We start from the raw sequence: 18,826 nt of genomic DNA on the forward strand, positions 1-18,826 counted from the left end.
TTTGATGGCTGCATAATATTCCATTGTATATATATACCACATCTTCTTTATCCATTCATCTGTCGATGGACATCTTGGCTCTTTCCACAGTTTGGCTATTGTGGACATTGCTGCTATAAACATCGGGGTGCACTTACCCTTTCTGATCCCTACATTTGTATTAAAAAAGGATATTTTTAAGATAATCTGGAAACATTGAACATGGATTAGGTATTAGATGATATTAAGGAAATGTTAATTCTGTTGGAAGTGATAATGGTGTATTGTGGCTATAGGGGAAAAAAACTATCTGTTAAAGAAAGTAAACCTATCATCTTTTACAAGTGAAATGGGATTTTCTCTAACATAGTCCAGAAAAGAAAAAAAATAGAGCTAAGTGAGATGAAACAACACTGACAGAGTGTGGATAATAGTTGAAGCTAGAAAATGTATATGTGGACATTCTTTACTTTGTGTCCCAAAAATCTTCATAATAAAAAGTTGTTTTTAAAAATTGAAATACAGGGGTGCCTGGGTGGCTCAGTCGGTTAAGCGTCTGCCTTCAGCTCAGGTCATGATCCCAGGGTCCTGGGATTGAGCCCCACGTGGGCCTCCCTGCTCAGTGTGGAGTCTGCTTCTCCCTGTCCTTCTGCCCCTCCCCCTGCTCATGCTCACTCACTCACTCTCACTCTCTCTCAAATAAAATCTTTTTTAAAAAATTAAAATACATGCTAAGGAGTGCTAGAAAATAAAATCATTCTTTGTAAAAGATAGGGACAAACCATTTATATAGATTTGTAAATTGTAGCTTTTATATCTTAGTTTTAAGAATTTGAGTGGTGGCATGCACACGCACTCACACACACACACACACACATACACACACTTTTTTTAAATGCCCAAGACACTGTTGCCCACATTCCAGCCCCAGAGGTGATGCTGTGATAGGTAGTCACTTCCCATTTGCCAATGAATTACTTAGCAGGTCAACAACAGCCTTCCAAGTTCAATATTTTATTAAATTTACTTTATGTTAAAATCTCTCTCTCTCCCTCATTCCCAAATCTTCTATCTCCCCCACTCCTAGAAACAAAATATATAAATATCACTCCCCATAGGGCTCCAGCAAAGATACTTTTCATTCCTGCTTAGTTAAGGCAGGATTGTAGCACAGAAAGTAAGTTAGACAGGCTCACAGTGAGTCTGTGGTTGGGCTAAGATTAGGACCTTGGACCTTAGACCTCTGCTCTAACCATTAGTCAACATGTCCTCTCTTGACCATCCATAATTAAGGTGGCTCTAGTCTCTATAGTAACCAATCAGCCTAAAATAGGAATTATGTGAGGAACAAAACATTTAAAGCCAATTGGATCCATTCATACTCAAACAATGTCGATTTAAGGGCTGTTACCCAAGTTTGTTGGCTTTTTGAATGTTCTCCCACCATGGGCTCAATGAAAGGAAGTGGAAGGGGGCTCCATATGGTCCATTCCATACAGAAACTCACATGCTGTCATCCCTTTTCCTTCTTCAAACATTTCTTTATGTCCCCAAGTCATAAGCCCTTAAAACAAACTTTTCATCCAGGCAGTTTTATGACCACAAGACTGAAACAAAAGTGGATCTCTGAGAATCTTTTATGGGCAAAGAAAGCTTCCCAAAGAAGAAATGGGACTGAGTCCAAATCCCTCACAGAAACCTGGCAACTTCATGCATTATTTTCCGTTTATAAGGTGGGGCTTTGAACACTTCTCCTACTGAGTCAGCTCCCCTTGGGGTCTTTGGGAAGGAAGTGGAATAGTGTTTGGTACCAGAGCTAACAGAACACAAAGCTGCAGAGTGAAAGAGACCAGCCCCTCACAGTGAGCACTTGCCTCATAGGGTTTGTGAGGATTCAGTGGGGATGCCCTGGAAGTATACTGGTATGTGTTCCATGTAACTAACATGATTTCATCATCATCATCAGTATTACTTCTGTATGTTAGGCATAACTTTAGGCTTCCACACCGGACAGTATTTATCCACCCTGTCCCTATTTTTTCATCTCTCATTTTGGAACAGTTTTTGGCTTCTGAAACACTGCTAAGTACAAGGAGCGCTATGACATGTCCTAATCAAGTCACCCAAAGGTGGTTTTGTTTTGTTTTAATTTTCCCAAGTGGGAAAAGATAAGCAGTGACATTTCTTTTTTGACCTTTCTTTTTCTTCTTTATTCAAGAAACATTTATTGAATAGGAGCTTGGTGCCAGGCCTGGAGTCTAGCTGCTCACTTGGATACAAATGCCTTCAAGGAGCTCACAGGGCAGAGAAAGGAATAGACTCGTACACAGTTGAATTACAGCACAGCTAGGCTTGCCAGACTTAGCAAACAAATATCAGGATGCTCAGTTAAATCTGAAATTCAGATAAGTAACAAATAATTGCTACGGAATATTGTATGGAACCTATATATAATACAAATTATTCATTGTCTGAAATTCAAGTGTAACTGGGCATCCTGTCTTGTGTCTGGTAATCCCAGGGTGCACAACACAACAGCGGCCATCAATGAATGTCAGTAGAAAGGGCTGTGGGAGCACAAAGGCCTGAACAAAAACACCTGTGTCCTTCATAGAGGCGATGCCATAAAGGAGTCTTAAATAAGGAAAATGTTTGCATTTTTGGTAGCAAAACCAGGGAGGACCTGCATCTACCAGTGGCTTAAAGAGTAAGTCAGGTCGAATGTTTGGGAAATTATGAAAAGTTTCTGAAAGCTGGAGCACGGGGGTCCATGTGGATAAGTGGCTTGAGGTCTGCTAGGTAGGTGGGGTATTACACAATAGGCCACTCGGGTCCTCCGAAGATTTTATGCTGGGGAGTGACAGGGTCAGACTTGTTTTTAGGGTGAGAAAGGATGAGCCATTGGAAGAGAAAAAGGTTAAAATTGAGCAGTTAGATGGCTGTAAAAGTCATTCAAGGAGAGTTCCCGATAAGGACTGAAAACTAAGCGAGTTCCTTTGCAGATAAAGAGAAGAAGGCAAATTGGGGTGATGATTAATCAGTTAGGCTTGTCAGAATCTGTTGCTGGGCAAGGCAGTTGGCTGTGGCACGCATGCCTCTGTGGCATCTACCTTGGGAGGTGGGGAGAATAATGATGCTGTATTTGGCTGCAAATAGGATGATGTATGTATACAAGTGAATTCCAGTTTAGCAATTTAGCAGCAGTTGGTTAACAGTCAAAGTATCTAATGAGCACTGTCCCCTTCAGAGGTAGTTAAAACATTGGAGAACTCCAGTCGGGAATCAGTATCTTTCAGGATATTATTTAGCAGTTCATATAGCTTATCTTCATCTACCCCAGTGGGTTTGTTACTTAGCATAAGGGATAGGGGATTAGTTAGGAGTAAGAGTCTGGCATGCCCAGTGGCAGATCTCGAGTCCCACTGCATCTTTTAACTTCATGAAGAGCATGACCATCTTACAAGGCTGGCCCATTCTGCCTTTGAAATATCTCTACATTTGTTTTTCATACTTACAAATAAATATTGATATATCTGCCAAAATTGATCCAAGACTCACTATCATTTTAACATACCATACTCTCTGGTAGTGAGGTTATCAATAAGGGATTATATACTTCTCCCTATACCTGCCTCTTACCCCTGGATGCTATAATAACATTAATATATATCAAAAGAACATCAGATAATTTTCTGAGGACCAAACTGGCTTAAGTCCATTCAAAATAGGTGCCGTTGGAAATTGACTTAAGGTAGAAGTGAGTTTTCTTTAAAAATCATGGATCTCAACTTACATCCCACCCTGCAGGTTTTAGACTCATCCAGAATATACTGTTAATGCCTCATGTGGGGATGCGCCTTATCTAACCCTCTTTGAGTCAGATTTAATTGATGAAGTTCAGCTGAAGAAACATGATCATACATGATGACTTTCTCAAAAGTCTGAAAAAACTTAAAAAATAAAATAAAATGTACTCAGGCATCCCATCACAAATGTGGGCTCCAAATAGAAGATTTTATTGTAAACCTTCCAGACGTTCAGACTCCACTGTTATTTTTGAAAAGGCATTCCAATAACAGATGCCCCTTCAATTGGGGCATGGTTTGATACAAAGCAGCAGGCATTATTTAAAAGAAAAAAAATAGGTCTCTTGAGACACGTCAGAACAAATTAGTGGTTATGCTAAAATTACTTCCTGTTGGGTTTAATAAAGTTAACAAGATAAGTAAAATGAAAAACAGCATTAGGAAGCAGGGAATAATTTCCTCCCAAGCATGGTGCTCTTGCAGACATTAATAACAATAGATAAGAAATTTCATTTGTCTCTTTTTATTTACCACAATGCTCTCATTCCATATCTGTTTTTCAAATTTTCCTTCAAGATTTCTTTTGAGATGAAGTTATTTATCATACTATGCCTCTATTTTGAAACCTAGTTAGAAACCTGTGATTGAAACATTTTGCTGGTTTTTCATGTTCTGTTGCCACATTGAATGTAGTACCTCCAATAAATTGGTAGACAGTAATTGAGGAAAAAGTTGAAGCTGTTATTTAAATGGCCTTTGGACACTTCGCATGCCTTTCATTTAACCAAGTTTCCTTGGTCCCCATTAGCATAAATAATTAAGATTTGACAGCAAGCTAAAAAGACATGGTGTCTTCCCCCAGTAATGATCTAAAAATAGGCTTCTCCAAAGACAGTTTTCTTACTATTTCAAACCATTACTCCCTTAGCTTAGGTATAAAGAGCCTTAAGATTTAGGAAGACACACAGGTCTTGAAGTCATCAGACTGGTTTCTAGTTCCAACTCTTTCACTATTATTTAATCGCTTTATCTCTCTTGTCCTTAGTTTCACCATCTGAAAAATGAAGGGGTGGAATCCCTGATAATAATCACCTTTCACTGAGCATTTAATAAGTGCTAAGCCCTTGACTAAGAACATTACACACATCATCTAATTGATGCTGACAAAAGCTTTTAAAGGTAACTGAAGCACAGAGAAATTAAGTAACTCCCCAAAGGTCACTCAGCAAGCAAAAGACTGAGCCAGTATTTAAATACAGATCCACTCCAGTCCAAAGACCATACCTGTTCTTAGCCACCATGCCTCCCACTATGAGATACTACCTCTGGATCCCTTCCAATCAAATACCCATGGTGCTATGATTCTTTGAGTAACTGTTACTTGTAAGGAAGGGAAAATACGTTTAGCAAAAGAGAGTCTGATGGTCCAATGGACAGAAATATGGAACACAATGGCCTAAAAAGGAAAATTCTGCATTCTGTCCTATTTTGTTTCGTTTTTCAAATTTTTATTTAAATTCTAGTTAGTTAACATAAGTTGTAATAATGGTTTCAAGAGCAGAATTTACGGATTCATCACTTACGTAAAACCAATGCTCAACACAAGAAGTGCCCTCCTTAATACCCATTACCCATTTAGCCCATCTCCTACCCACCTTCCCTCTATCAACCTTCAGTTTGTTGCCTATGGTTGAGAGTCTCTTACGCTTTGCTTCCTCTCTTTTTTTTTTTCCTTCCCCTACGTTCATCTGTTTTGTTTCTTAAATTCCACATATGAGTGAAATCATGTGGTATTTCTCTTTTTCTTACTGACTGTTTCACTTAGCGTAATACACTCTGGTTCCATCCATGTCATTGCAAATGGCAAGATTCCATTCTTTTCAATGGCTAAGTAGTATTCTACTGTGTATATATATACTACAACTTCTTTATGCATTCATTAGTCAATGGACATTTGGGCTCTTTCAGTCATTTGGCTGTTGTTGATAATGCTGCTGTAAACATTGGGGTGCATGTGACCCTTTGAATCAGTATTTTTGTATCCTTTGGGTAAATACCTAGTAGGGCAATTTCTAGGTCATAAGATAGTTCAATTTTTAACTTTTTGAGGAACCTCCATACTGTTTTCCACAGTGGCTGCACCAGTTTGCATTCCTACCAACAGTGCAATAGGGTTTCCCTTTCTCAACATCCTCGCCAACATCTGTTGTTTCCTGTGTTGTTAATTTTAGCCATTCTGACAGGTGTGAGGTGGTATCTCATCATGGTTTTGATTTGTATTTCCCTGATGATGAGTGATATTGAACATCTTTTCATGTGTCTGTTGGCCATCTGGAAGCCTTCTTCGGAAAAATGTCTATTCATCTTGTCTGCCCATTTCTTAACTGGGTTATTGTTTTTTAGGTGTTGAGTTTGACAAGTTCTTTATAGATTCTGGACACTAACCTTCTATCAGATATGCCATTTGCAAATATCTTCTCCCATTCCATATGCTGCCTTTTAGTTTTGTTGATTATTTCCTTCACTTCGCAGAAACTTTTTATCTTGATCAAGTCCCAATAGTTCATCTTTGCTTTTGTTTCCCTTGCCTCCAGAGACTGTCTAGTAAGAAGTTGCTACGACTGAGGTCAAAGAGGTTTCTGCCTGTATTCTCTTTTAGGATTGATGGTTTCCTGTCTCACATTTAGGTCTAAATCCCCTGCAAGAGGATACTGATTGAACTATGCAAATGAAAGAGAGTGCCAAGGGACAAACTGTAGAAAAAAAAGGGGCGACCGCTAAGAGCAGATCCCTGTGGGTATAAAATCAGAAGGGGGAGCCAGAGAAGGACATATAGAGAAGGAGTAGGGCAACCTCAAAGGTGATGTTGCTGAAGGCAAAATCTGGGGAGAGGATGGCCCACAGTGTCAGGTGCCATTCTTCCAAAGTCAAGAAGATTAAGAGCAGGTAAGAAGTCCACTCAATTGGACCATTTAGTGATCCATTTGGTGATGGGGAGTCTAGAGTCAAGAAATACATTATTACCTTAATTCTGGGCCCAGATATTTTCTTTATACCACACTGCTTCCATATCAGTAAAACCTTTCTTCAACTTTCTTTCAAGTAATTAACCCATTAGGTTTTGTAATATGTATGGAGGAAGGGAGGATTTGTATTTGTCTACCTTTATAAAGTTAATATTTCCATTTTCCTCATACACATGATGCTCATCATATTTTGCTTCACTGTTACCTTGCTAAGGCTGTAAAGCCACAAATAAGAAGCTTGAATTCAGGAAACAACTTGCTAAATTAATACAAGACTAGAAGGATCATTGATCTTGCATCCCCTGGATCTCCTTAAGGTCAAGGAACTCTACTGATCTTTAGCTACCCACTCACATGGCAACACTCTGGGCTCAGTCATTACCTAGAGCTTCCCTCATGAACCTCTGACCTTGCCCACTCATATCCTTAACCTGACATACCTGCTCTTTCACTTCATGGGGACCACAAATCCTTCATCTTCTGCTTTTTTTCACACCCATCAGCCTGCTCCAGTCTGAACTCTTGTCTCACAGATTCTTCAGCTCCCTTGCTCTGTAGTCCTTCCATTGCACTTGCCCAGCAAAACTCAAGTGCTGACCAGAAACACAATAGCCTGCCTTGGCTGCTCTTTTTACCCTGGCTGCTAATGCCACTGCAGCATCATGGCCTCCAGTGCTTCTCTACCCATCAGTCCTTGGATTTATCTGGCATAAGCTCCTTCATGATCTCTAAGCTGTAGTCAGTCTACAGGTACCTTCCCTCTTCTTCCCTTATGTCCTACCTGGCCTCCTACTGGACAGAGAGAAATCAAGGTAATCAGGAGGGATCTCCTTCAACTTCCTGCCCCCTTCACTATAAATATATCAATATCTGTACTCTTCCTTTTTTCCTTTTCCCTAGTTTGTAAGGCTGAGGTCTCCCTCTTCTTGTTTAGAGTTTGACCTCTGCCATGAACCACATACTGTTCTTTCTGCCCCTCTCTGCTACACCCCCAGCCTCTTCCTCTCTCTGGGCTACTTCCCCCCACCTTCTAACTATGAGAGCACTTCTCCAATCCTGAAAGACCCACCCCTTGACCAGAGGCTCCTCTAGCTTCTGTCAAATCTATTTCTTCCCTGTCTCACCTAAACTTCTAAAAAAGGTAGCCTACCCCCTTCTTCACTGCCAGTTCCTCAGCCCACTACAGTATGGCTTCTGTCCTCTTTCCACAGCTGAAACAGGTCTCCCAGGCTATGAACAACCTCCTACCTGCCAACCCAATAGATATTTGCTCCTCCCTACTTGCTTTGGCTACATGGATGATTACTCATTCCTCAAAACTCTCTTGACTTCTGTGATTCAACACTTTCATGATTCTTTTCCTAACTTTCACTAATCCACCCATTCATTCCAAAAGGCATTTATTTGACATCTGCCAAAGTAGGATTAATCCAAGGGATTGTAAGGATCCAGAAGTGAGGAAAACGTGATGCCTACCCTCATGGAGTGTACTGTCCAGTGAGAGAGACAATATAAACAGGCAAAAAAAAACCAAACATACCATCAGTTCTCATGATTCTTGGTCACTATATTCTATAAAGTCACTACAAACAGTGAATTAGCAAATATTAAGCCATTGCTCCTAGAGGAAATTCAGGGTCAGATTCCTACAAGCCTCTGGGCACATTTTTGTCAACTGATCAATACATAGACTTGTTTTATGTTATATTCCTGTTTAAAGACCCCTTATTCAATAATTCAATGTATATTTCTTGCTAATAATAAATTCTATACAGTATTTCCTTAGAATAAAACATGAGCTGAGAAGAGTTTAAGGCTTTCCTGATTCTGGGTATTCCCCCGAGGCCAGAGTCTCTGTTCATTAAAATCATTTCCTGAGCTGCTCTCTCATTGTGCTCCAGCATTCGGGACCACTGGCCCTACACTGATGCTTTCATTAATGTGCTGAATTTGTTTATTTCTCTCTCTCTCTCTCTCTCTCTCTCTCACACACACACACACACACACACACAGACTTAACATCTTTCAACTCAGGTCAAATTATCAGAGCTTATGTCTCATCCTACAAATCATCTTGACACATTTATTTCTGCTTCTCTAACTATAATTTATAGGATGTTGTGATTAAATTTGAACCTGACACATCACATTTCCCTGAGCATCAAGATGACATTGCATCAGCCAGAGATGGATGTGAAGATTACTGTGGAGTCAGTGAGGCGCCATAGTGTGGAAACAAGAGTGAGCTCCAGACTCTGACAGACCTGGGGTAGGTTATGATTGTCATTTGCTAACCAAGACTTCAGCTTAGGTACTTAACCTCTCTGAGCCGTAATTTTATCATCTGTACAATGGGAGTAAAAGTATCTAAGAAGAATACTGTGAGGACTAAATATACATTGCATGTAAATTTCCTGGCCCATAGTCAGGGCTCAATAGATGCCAATCTTTCTTGAGACTGTTTAGTTTTTAGGACCATCTCGATGTCCACTCACCTGGGGTGATTCGCTGGGCCCACTGGAGTACAATCTGGTATTAAGAGCATCCTATGGCACTGCAGAGGGGGAAATCCTCATAGCTTAACTACAGAGGAAAGACTTAGAAGAGGAGGCAAAGATCTTGGGAAAGGAAGACATAGGTGCAGAGGGGCAACAAGCCTGTCTTTAGCATCTTAGAAAGGGGAAAATGAGATGATGAAGAAGCACAGTGATGGGAAGAAAGGGCTGGGAAAGAAAGAAAAGAATAGGCCTAGCAAGGCCATCAGCCTAAGTGGAGTAAGCAAATGGACTGTCACCATGTGAGTCACCATCCCTCAGCACCCAAAGGAGCCAGGTACCCCCTCAGATTCGGCCCCCAAGAAGGTTAACACTGAGGGGCAAGGCCAGGCAGGCCTCATCACAAGCCCGCAGAGAGGAAAGAGCTGCTCTGTGGTTTATTCCCACAGACGGGGAGAGAGATGGGGCAAAAGAGAGTGTCTGGAGAAATGGGGACTCAGCTATCAGGCCTGGCTGCAGTGGGTCTGAATCCAACTGATTTGAATACAAGGACCCAGATATGAGTCAAAAGGATGCCTCCTCCATGAAAGCACTTGAACTTACAGTTACATAGTACACAAATACTGCTTAGTACAAATGTAGATTTTGAGGGTCCTTTCAATGATGTCAGCAGTCTGCCGAAGGATTCAGAGCCCCTGCCTGGTTCAGCATAAGGTGCAACTCCGAGAAAGAGAAGAAAAACCCCACACATCTCTTATAGTTCTTTCTTCTTCAGTTTTCCAAAGGGGGAATTGGGGCCACTTCCGCTCTGGAGGGGAAAGGACCATCTCCTCCCCTCTTCCTCTGTGCCCCGGAATGGTGGAATCTGACCCTCATAATTACATTCTGGTCTCACTCAGTTTCATCTCATTCATTCCCCACCCCCATCCCCTTTTGCCAAATTCCTCTTCCTGATGAGTCAGAGATTAAAAATGCTTGGCATCCTTGCTGAGTAAATAGTATTTGTCCACAGTGATACTGGCCAGTGGCAAACTGCCTTTGCTCTGTGAGGAGAAGGTGTAAGCACACAGTTAGCAAGTTGACTCTTTAGGACTGACAGGGCCAGGACAAGGAGCAGGATTGTGGTCCCATATGAGCATCACACTTACCATGCCCTTGGCCTTGCTTGTACTCTGCTCTGACTTAACTGGGCTGACTTGCACAGAAGAGAAGGAGAGAAGGAAGGAGGGAGGACAGGGTGGGAGGGGAAATAAATGCTGATTTCATAAATCTCCTACCATTTGATCCTACCTGTGAAGCTGTTATGATCATTCCCATTTTACAGATCCAGAGAAATCAAGTCACTTGTCAAGTTTGCAAGTGTCAGAAAAGCTAGAATTTGAACCCTTGTACTTTTAGTGGGAGCCTGTTGTCCTTTCCACCACATCAGGCTACAGATGGAAGTGAGCAGGCAATTGACTAAAATTGATTCTGCCTGCCTCAGGGCCTTAAGGAGAAGGTCTGCCCCAGATATAATGGAGGTTGCAGTGGGCATCAGACAACATTTGCCTCTTACCCCTTGACCTGGTGTCAGACTGTCCCAGAGGGGATTTTTTGTGTTTCAGGGGATCTGTTGTGTTTGAGCCAGCTGTGGAAGAGGCATTTCCCCTGGAGTGGTGGACACAGCAGTCTCCTGCGGCCCCAGCAGATCCCACTGGGGTGGGGGTTGGGGGTGGGAGGGGCGGCCGTGACAGGAATTGTTTACTTCCTTTAGCAGGTTCTAACCATCTTAGGTGGTCGTGTTAGCTCAGGAAGCTGCAATGTTCTCTGCCATGTAGGCTTTTTGTATTTTTCTCCTTTCCACAGATTCATGCATCTCTTTGAATGTTCTTTAGGACTCAGGAACCGATAGGTCATGCACTCCCAAAGATTCCATTTGTATTCAAGCCCAACATTTTATGCACACAGTTAACTGGAGTTCGGAGAAGGGAGTTCCTCAAGGTCACACAGCCAGTGAATGACAGAACCAGGGCCAGAACCAAGACAACTGACTATGATTTAGTCAGTCATTCAACAGAAATTCCTTGAGTGCTGATTATCCGGTAGTAGTAGGCCCTGAGCTAGGTGCTGGGTGCCCAATGTTTTAGTAGAAACATGCTGTGCCACTATGGCTGGTGCTTCCCTGCTCCTCCCTTCTGGATGTTTTCCATTCCCAGCCCCAGGCTAACCCCAAGACTCCCAGGGCCACTCACCAAGGCATTCCTAAAGACTTAGAAGAGGTGCCTTTGTGTGCAGCCCTTTCCTCCAAGACCCTGGAATGCACGTTACGGGACTTGCTGATTTATAGCCATGTTGCCTTTCAAAGAATTCCCTGGCCTGCGTTAAGTCAACAGATATGAGAAAAGGCTTGTTAAAAGTTCTGTCACGGGAGCCAGTTGCTCCTTGTGTTAGCAGGATGCTTTCTTTAACCCCGGGCTCCTCAGGCCTGCAACAGCACACCCTGATCCTACAATAAACTGCTCGGAATCTATGTGGAAGATTTGGAAACTCCCTGAAATATAAATGTATTCAATGCCATATCCAACCTTGCCATTCTTTCCCAAAGCCCTATGCCTCTCTTCTCCCATTTGCTGCTTTTTGTTTTATACTGAATTGTCTTAAAGTTTTCTCTATTGACATTGACCTATTTTCTATTTTTACACTCTTGTCATTCTGCTTGTCAGCTGAGACTAGTGGCCACATCCTGTCTGTGCTTGCTGACCTTTTGGGAAAGGAATTCATTCATTCATTTGTTCATTCATTTATGTATTCGCCCATCCAGTCAACAATTCTGGCCCTCTTCTGGTTCCTGGGGATACAGCAATAGACAAAGATCCCGCTCTAGTGGCTACTGCTGGAGTGTACCACCCAGATCCCCCATTCAGGATCACACTGCTCATTCCCCAGGGGCCAGGAGTGGTGCCAGGGGCTGCCCCATGACTGACTCCTCCTGGGAATTGCCCTTGGCCAAAGGGAGCTGTGTTACCCAAGGTAACGCCCCTTCCCTGGTGCACCCTGCATCCAATGACTGGTTACCATGGGGGTATAAAGACCCAGCCCCTTTGGTTTCAATTCAAGACAGCCAGAAGCATGACCCCAGCTTCAGAGCTCCCCTTGCGATCAGCTGAGACCTGTGTTCAACTACACTCCACTCTCTGCCCAGCCCTTCTTCCTCAGTCCCTTATACCTGCTGTTCCTGGGAGCACCACTCACCCCAGAAGCATTCTGCACACAAATCTCCAGCTCAGAGGTTTTTCCCAGGGAACTTGTCCTACAGTGCCTGCCTTTGTGAAGTTTATATACTGGAAAAGGGAAATAGATAATAAACACAATAAATAGTAACACAGTATGTGAAAAGTGACATTGCTATGTAAGAAAATAGAGTGGGGTCAGGGGATCAGGGATATGGAATGGAGAGATAATTAATTTTCATTTTTGATACAGTGATCAGAATAGGCCTCTATGAGAATGTGACATCTGAACAAAAGCTTAAAATTAGCAAGCTGAATGGTCAAAAGCTTCCGAATCCAAACTTGTTACTGTTATCAGTAAGGATTTTCCAGAGAAACAGAACCAATAGTGTGTGAGTGTGTATGTGTGTGTGTGTGTGTGTGTACATATATATTCACGCACCCCCTTAAGGAGATTTATTTCAAGGAAATGGCTCAATCTGGATTTGTTTGCTACTTCCTCATGATTAAATTTAAGTGAAATTATGTATTCTGGGCAGGAATATCAGATGTGATGATGTGGTGTTTTCATGGAATCCCATAATATGACATAGGATCTTGGTTTATCCTATTACTGGTGATGTAAACTTTTGAGCTCTTGAGTAACATGGTGTCTACCAGGGGTCTCTACTGTACAGTTACTCTTTTTCTCCTTTGCAGTTAATAAGGGTTTTGTGGGCAGATATTTTGAGGCTATGTAACTACTCCAATTTTTATCCACTAGTTTTAGAATCTATTGATACTTTCTGCCTAAAATAATGATCACTTTGGGTCTCAAGCTGTGCTTTTCTAATTCCATAATTTCTTGAACATTTATTAGCAGGCATTATACTATAGGGAAGATTATTCTTTTCCCCTTACATGTTCATTTACTTATTAATATCAGGAAAAATGAATGGATGCCCATTTTAATCAATTGGACTTAATCTGATGCTATGATTTCATTTATATCAAATCATCCCAAACTGGACCATTTGGCACCCCTTTGAGCTATCTTCTGTGTCCTTTGGATATGTCTCCATCATTCTTTGATTACTTGCTTATCTTCTGGAATTATGAGATGTTCTAAACTTGTCTTATATTTTTCCTATTCCAGCCCTGAAATCAATGCTGTTCCCTTTTAGTGGAGGCTGGTGTTGAGAAATCAAGGTCTGGGCTCTAGGTAGACTCTTCATTATTAGGGTCACTGCCCCCAAGCTCTCTCAGGGATAGAGCTAGGAAATATATGGATTTGTGTGTGTGATGTACATGTGTATGCATATACATATGTATGAAGATATAGATGTATTTGCATACATACACAGAAATGCCCATCGGTATTCATTTCTATATCTAACTCTACATACTGAGAACTCTTAAGTTTACACCGAACTCCCAATTGTAATTCTATGCCACATGATTCATTCCAGCTTTCTCCTTTTGTTTATTTATTACTCCCTTGTCTAGTGAGAAACCTGGTTCTCATCACCTTATTATATTGACTCATTTTCTAAAATCCTCCTTATCCCCTGCTTTTAATCTATCTCCCAAATCCAGTGAGCTACCACCCCTGTTTGGCCATCTTCTTTGAGCTGCCAGAATCCTACCAGGCCAATACTCTCATTTAAATATTTGATGACAGGGCGCCTGGGTGGCTCAGATGGTTAAACGTCTGCCTTCGGCTCAGGTCATGATCCCGGCGTCCTGGGATCGAGTCCCGCATCGGGCTGCCTGCTCCTTGGGAGCCTGCTTCTCCCTCTGCCTCTCTCTCTCTCTCTCTCTCTGTCTCTCATGAATAAATAAATAAAATCTTTAAAAAATAAATAAATAAATAATTTGATTACAATGATAAAAATACAGACTTGTGCACTAATAGCCTGAACACATTTCCTTTGTAGAAAATGCTACAAAAATTATGGTATAACAGACACTTTGAAGGTGTTTGTTTTTTCAGGCAATTTTGATGGATTGGCTAGGTGAAAGTTAGTCCGTGGCTCTGAAAGTGTTTTCTCTAAGAAAAGCTGACTACTTTGTGGGTTTAAATCTGTGGGTTGTACAACAAACGTATCACCTGAGCCATTGTCCAATGACTCCTTGTGTGCCACAAAAGAGAAAGGTGGCCACTGTTTTCCTCCAGATTTTTACTTTGTAGGAACAATGAAATGGATGTTATGCACTTTCTAAGGAGGCTCACATTTTCTCCAAGGCCCAAAGTTAGAAAGGGAAAAAGTGTACGTGGGGTTATGGGTGGGCCTCTTAGTATGCAATTCAACAGTTAAAAATTATTTAGGAATATGTTATTTAATTTGTTGCTAGTCCTTGATAGAAAAGGTATCTTTTTTTTTTAAAGATTTTATTTGACAGAAAGGGAACACAAGCAGAGGGAAGGGCAGAGGGAGAGGGAGAAGCAGACTCCCTGCTGAGCAGGGAGCCAGATGCGGGGCTTGATCCCAGGACCCTGAGATCATGACCTGAGCCGAAGGCAGACGCTTAATGACTGAGCCACCCAGATGCCCCAACAGGAACGATATCTTTATAGAATTATTGACTATAGTTTCAGGAACGGTTCATACTGGAAGATCCTCTAGGCTAATCAGATATTGTTCCTTTTTCTCTTTACTACATGCATTCTGGTCTGAGCATGCTAGATGATAGTGCTAAATGATTTACTCTTAAATCTGCCCTGGAATCATTGGTGTGCTTACATGTTTAACAAAGTCAGCTTGCTTGATTTGCAATACTTGCTCATTTCTGTGGTGTAAACACTCTCACCATGGCCAGTGTTAAGCTACCAACATGACATCGCTTAAGTACGTGGTAGGAAGAGATGTACACAATCAGCTCTCATGAGTAAGCACCTCCAGCCTGGGTGCCTGTGTGACCTATAAACCCGTTAGACCTACCCATCCACTTAAGCATTGTCTTCAAACTGCCGCTGACTTAGAAGGAAAAGTTCTTAGAAGGAAAGTTCTGTGCTCTGAAAAGATGAGGGTTAGGGATGTAGAATCGAGTCATTGCTTCAGTGTGTTTACATGACTGACCCTGAGACATGACCGCCCTGTGTCTGCGACCAGCAGGAGGGCTCTTGCTGGAAGCACTTAGGGTAGGAAGAGAATGCAAAAATATATAAAATAAGCCAATTGCTTTTTTTTTAAAGATTTTATTTATTTATTTGACACAGAGAGAGACAGCGACAGAGGGAACACAAGCAGGGGGAGTGGGAGAGGGAGAAGCAGGCTTCCCACGGAGCAGGGAGCCCGACGTGGGGCTCAATCCCAGGACCCTGGGATCATGACCTAAGCCAAAGGCAGTCGCCTAACCAACTGAGCCACCCAGGTGCCCCAAGCCAATTGCTTTGAAGTCAGAATCAATCCTTATGGTAAAGCATCTGAGATCAGATGCCTCCTATGTTCTCATGGTTCTGTTCTTCCTGAAGACAAGGGTGAACTCAGAGGGAGTTCCAGCTGGGTTCCCCTTAGCAGGATTTGGAGATCTTGAGGTTAAAGGTGCCAAGCAGTAGACGCAAGCTGGACTCTGTCTCAGACATAGAACACCTCTGACCCCCACTGGCTGCTGGCATGTGTTGCATCTTGGGGATGGCCAGTTCTTTAAACTCTCCATCTATTTCTTCTCTGGAGTGGTAGATATGTCTCCTATCATTATATTGTATATGGATTTCATTCCCTGGGATCCAAAAATGAGCCAAGAGAAAGGTCTGAGCAGTTACATTTGTGGTGGGTTTTGGTTTCTCTTGTTCTGGTCCAACAAACACCAGGTGTTGCTTCTTTGTTTATGAGAAGCCCTTCAGCTGGGTCAGCACCTGAGCCCATGCTCTCTTGTGCTCCCTGGGGGAGAGCAAAAGCACTGGCTACGTATACAAAACACTCCCTAAATCTCTGTAGGGAGCCAGGGCAGACAGTGAATGGAAGCTGGGGCCAGTGGGCCACAGAGCCCAGTCTATCATCTGGATGCCCCACCTACTGAGCACATTTGAGTGTTTGATTCCATCTATTCATTCTGGTATTTCTCTGGCATCTCTCACCAGGATACCTTGGTAATCTGGTACATACATTAAAGGGAGACCAGGGAGGGGCACCTGGGTGGCTCAGTCAGTGAAGCATCTGCTTTCGGCTCAGATCATGATCCCAGGGTCCTGGGATAGAGCCCAGCGTCGGGTTCCCTGCTCAGTGGGGAGCCTGCTTCGCCCTCTACCTCTGTCTGCCGCTCCCCCTGCTTGTGCTCGCTCCTCTCTTTCTCTCCCTCTGTCAAATAAGTAAAATCTTAAAAAAAAAAAAAAAACAAACCCAGGGAAAGGCAGAGTGTTGGTGGGTAAGGAGCATACTTTCCGGTGGGTTTGCTCAAACCAATTTAGCAATCTCTACTGACTGCTGACCCTGCACTAAAAAGAAAACAATTGTACATCACAGGTACTCCCAATAGGATATTTTTTTTAGTACTCTGTATTAAATTAATTTTGATTTTTTAATCGAGACCTGAATCCAGTTGTTAATCCCCTTTTCAGAAGATTTATATTGTTATTTCTAGCTTAGTCTTCTCTCACTGTTTTGAATCATCACCCAAGTGTAACTGTCCCTGCTGAATAGCAATATTCTTGTCTCTCAGTGTCTTACTTTCAAAGACAAAATTCAGGGTTTCTTATCTCGAAGAACAGCTTTCTGTCTTGTTTCTCACGGTCAGCAGAGGGCGCCAGGGTAAGGAGTGGTAAGGTACGCTAGTGGTTGATAACACAGGAGTGTGAGATTGGGCTACTCCCAAGGGGTGAAAGATCCCCTACCTCTCCAGAGAAGTGACATTTCACCTGAGGGTTTCCCAGCACACACACAAAAGGCCTGAGAAATAGAGCTACATCTCCTGGGACCCACAGGTAAAATAATCCTGATTTGGGACTGAGAAGAGCTTTGCAACCACATCCACCCCTGGCAGGTGAGAGAAAGCAGGTTAGTGCTTCTTTGGAGAATCATAAAAACAAAGGAGAAAGCAGCTGAATCCTGGACCTGGATGATTATTCATCATCATCACAAAACTCGGGGCTGGGGTGTGGGGAGCAGAGATACTTGGGAGATCAGGGACCGACTCAAGCTCTATGGTTGATAAACTATATGAATATTATTTTGTCACCTATCACATTTTTTCCTGTTCTGTTTCTTCCTGTCCTGTAGATAATCCCTAAATTGTATAAAAGTAATCTCTTCGACTTAGTAAAATGTATATTATAGTCATACATAGTACTCTGTGAGTTTTGAATGGCCAGTCTGATGATCAGAAAACTTTATAAAGTTTCTTGGCATGTTGCAATGGCATCTTCAACCAGTGTCTATGTGCCTTTGCTAAAAATTAACTTATGGGTCAGTTTTACTTCTTAATACTGGGTAAGACTGAGCAATAAAAAGCTATGGTATACCTATCATGTTCAAGGAGCACACAAGGCAATGCAAGGGTTACAGATAAATACAAAATATGGTCCCTGAATACAAGAGGCTGACTGCCCTACTAGGAAGAGGCGGCATGGCCCAAAAACATACCAAAGAAGTATCAAGTAATCTATTTAATGACAATGATGGTAATAATACTAACTACTGTGTATTGAGTGCTTATTCTTTTCCAATCACCGTGCTAAATGCTTTATATACATTTTCTCACTAAATCCTCAAAACTTCTTTATAAGGTAGGTACTATTATTATTGTCATCTTAAGAATAAAGTAACCAAGACACACAAAGTTTAAATAACTTGCCAGGATGTGATTTCAGGCTGTCTGACACCCAAGACCATGCCCTTAGAGATCCAGCGATCTGTAGTGCCTTGTGAGAGCAGTGGGAGTTCTAAGGTAGGAGATCGGTGTGGGCTAGAAGAGGCCTTCTTGGAGGAAGGCTTGGCAAGAGGGCCGAGTGTGGGCTCGGGGGATAACGTGGAGAAGGAGAGGGAGTGGGAGCACATACAGGCAGAGAACTGAAAGTGCACAAGGTAGCTTGGGCTTCCAGGAGTAAAGCTGCTGCCTGCTGCAGGTGCTTGTGCATGTACATAAGTGAGCGGCAAATGGTCGCTTGGGAAAAGCAGGTTGAAGGCAGGTAATGGAAGGACCTTCTGGAATAACACCTTTAGAAACTGGGGCTGAAAAAGGTAGAATTGGAGCCAAGACAGACAATAAGTAGATCACTCCAGTGTTTCTCCATGTGAGGCAATGAAGGGAAGTCCTTGAGTGCTGGGCAGGAAATGACAATAGGAGAGGAGATGTCCCCAGTGGGACCTGGCTAAATTCTGACCCCAGGCACT

General features: G+C 42.3%; 1 protein-coding gene across 1 annotated transcript in view; it reads left to right on the forward strand.

The window, feature by feature from the left end:
• The window catches only part of ANKRD55 (ankyrin repeat domain 55), a 396,197-nt gene that overhangs the window by 261,395 nt on the left and 115,976 nt on the right, over positions 1–18,826 (forward strand). The window contains exon 10 of the mRNA XM_081826855.1: positions 8,926–9,080. The gene's annotated coding sequence lies outside the window, so the exon portion shown is untranslated. The remainder of the gene's footprint in view (positions 1–8,925; positions 9,081–18,826) is intronic.

The sequence above is a fragment of the Leptonychotes weddellii genome, chromosome 7 (assembly GCF_054177405.1).
Source record: "Leptonychotes weddellii isolate Sample4059 chromosome 7, ASM5417740v2, whole genome shotgun sequence".
Taxonomy (NCBI): Eukaryota; Metazoa; Chordata; class Mammalia; order Carnivora; family Phocidae; genus Leptonychotes; species Leptonychotes weddellii.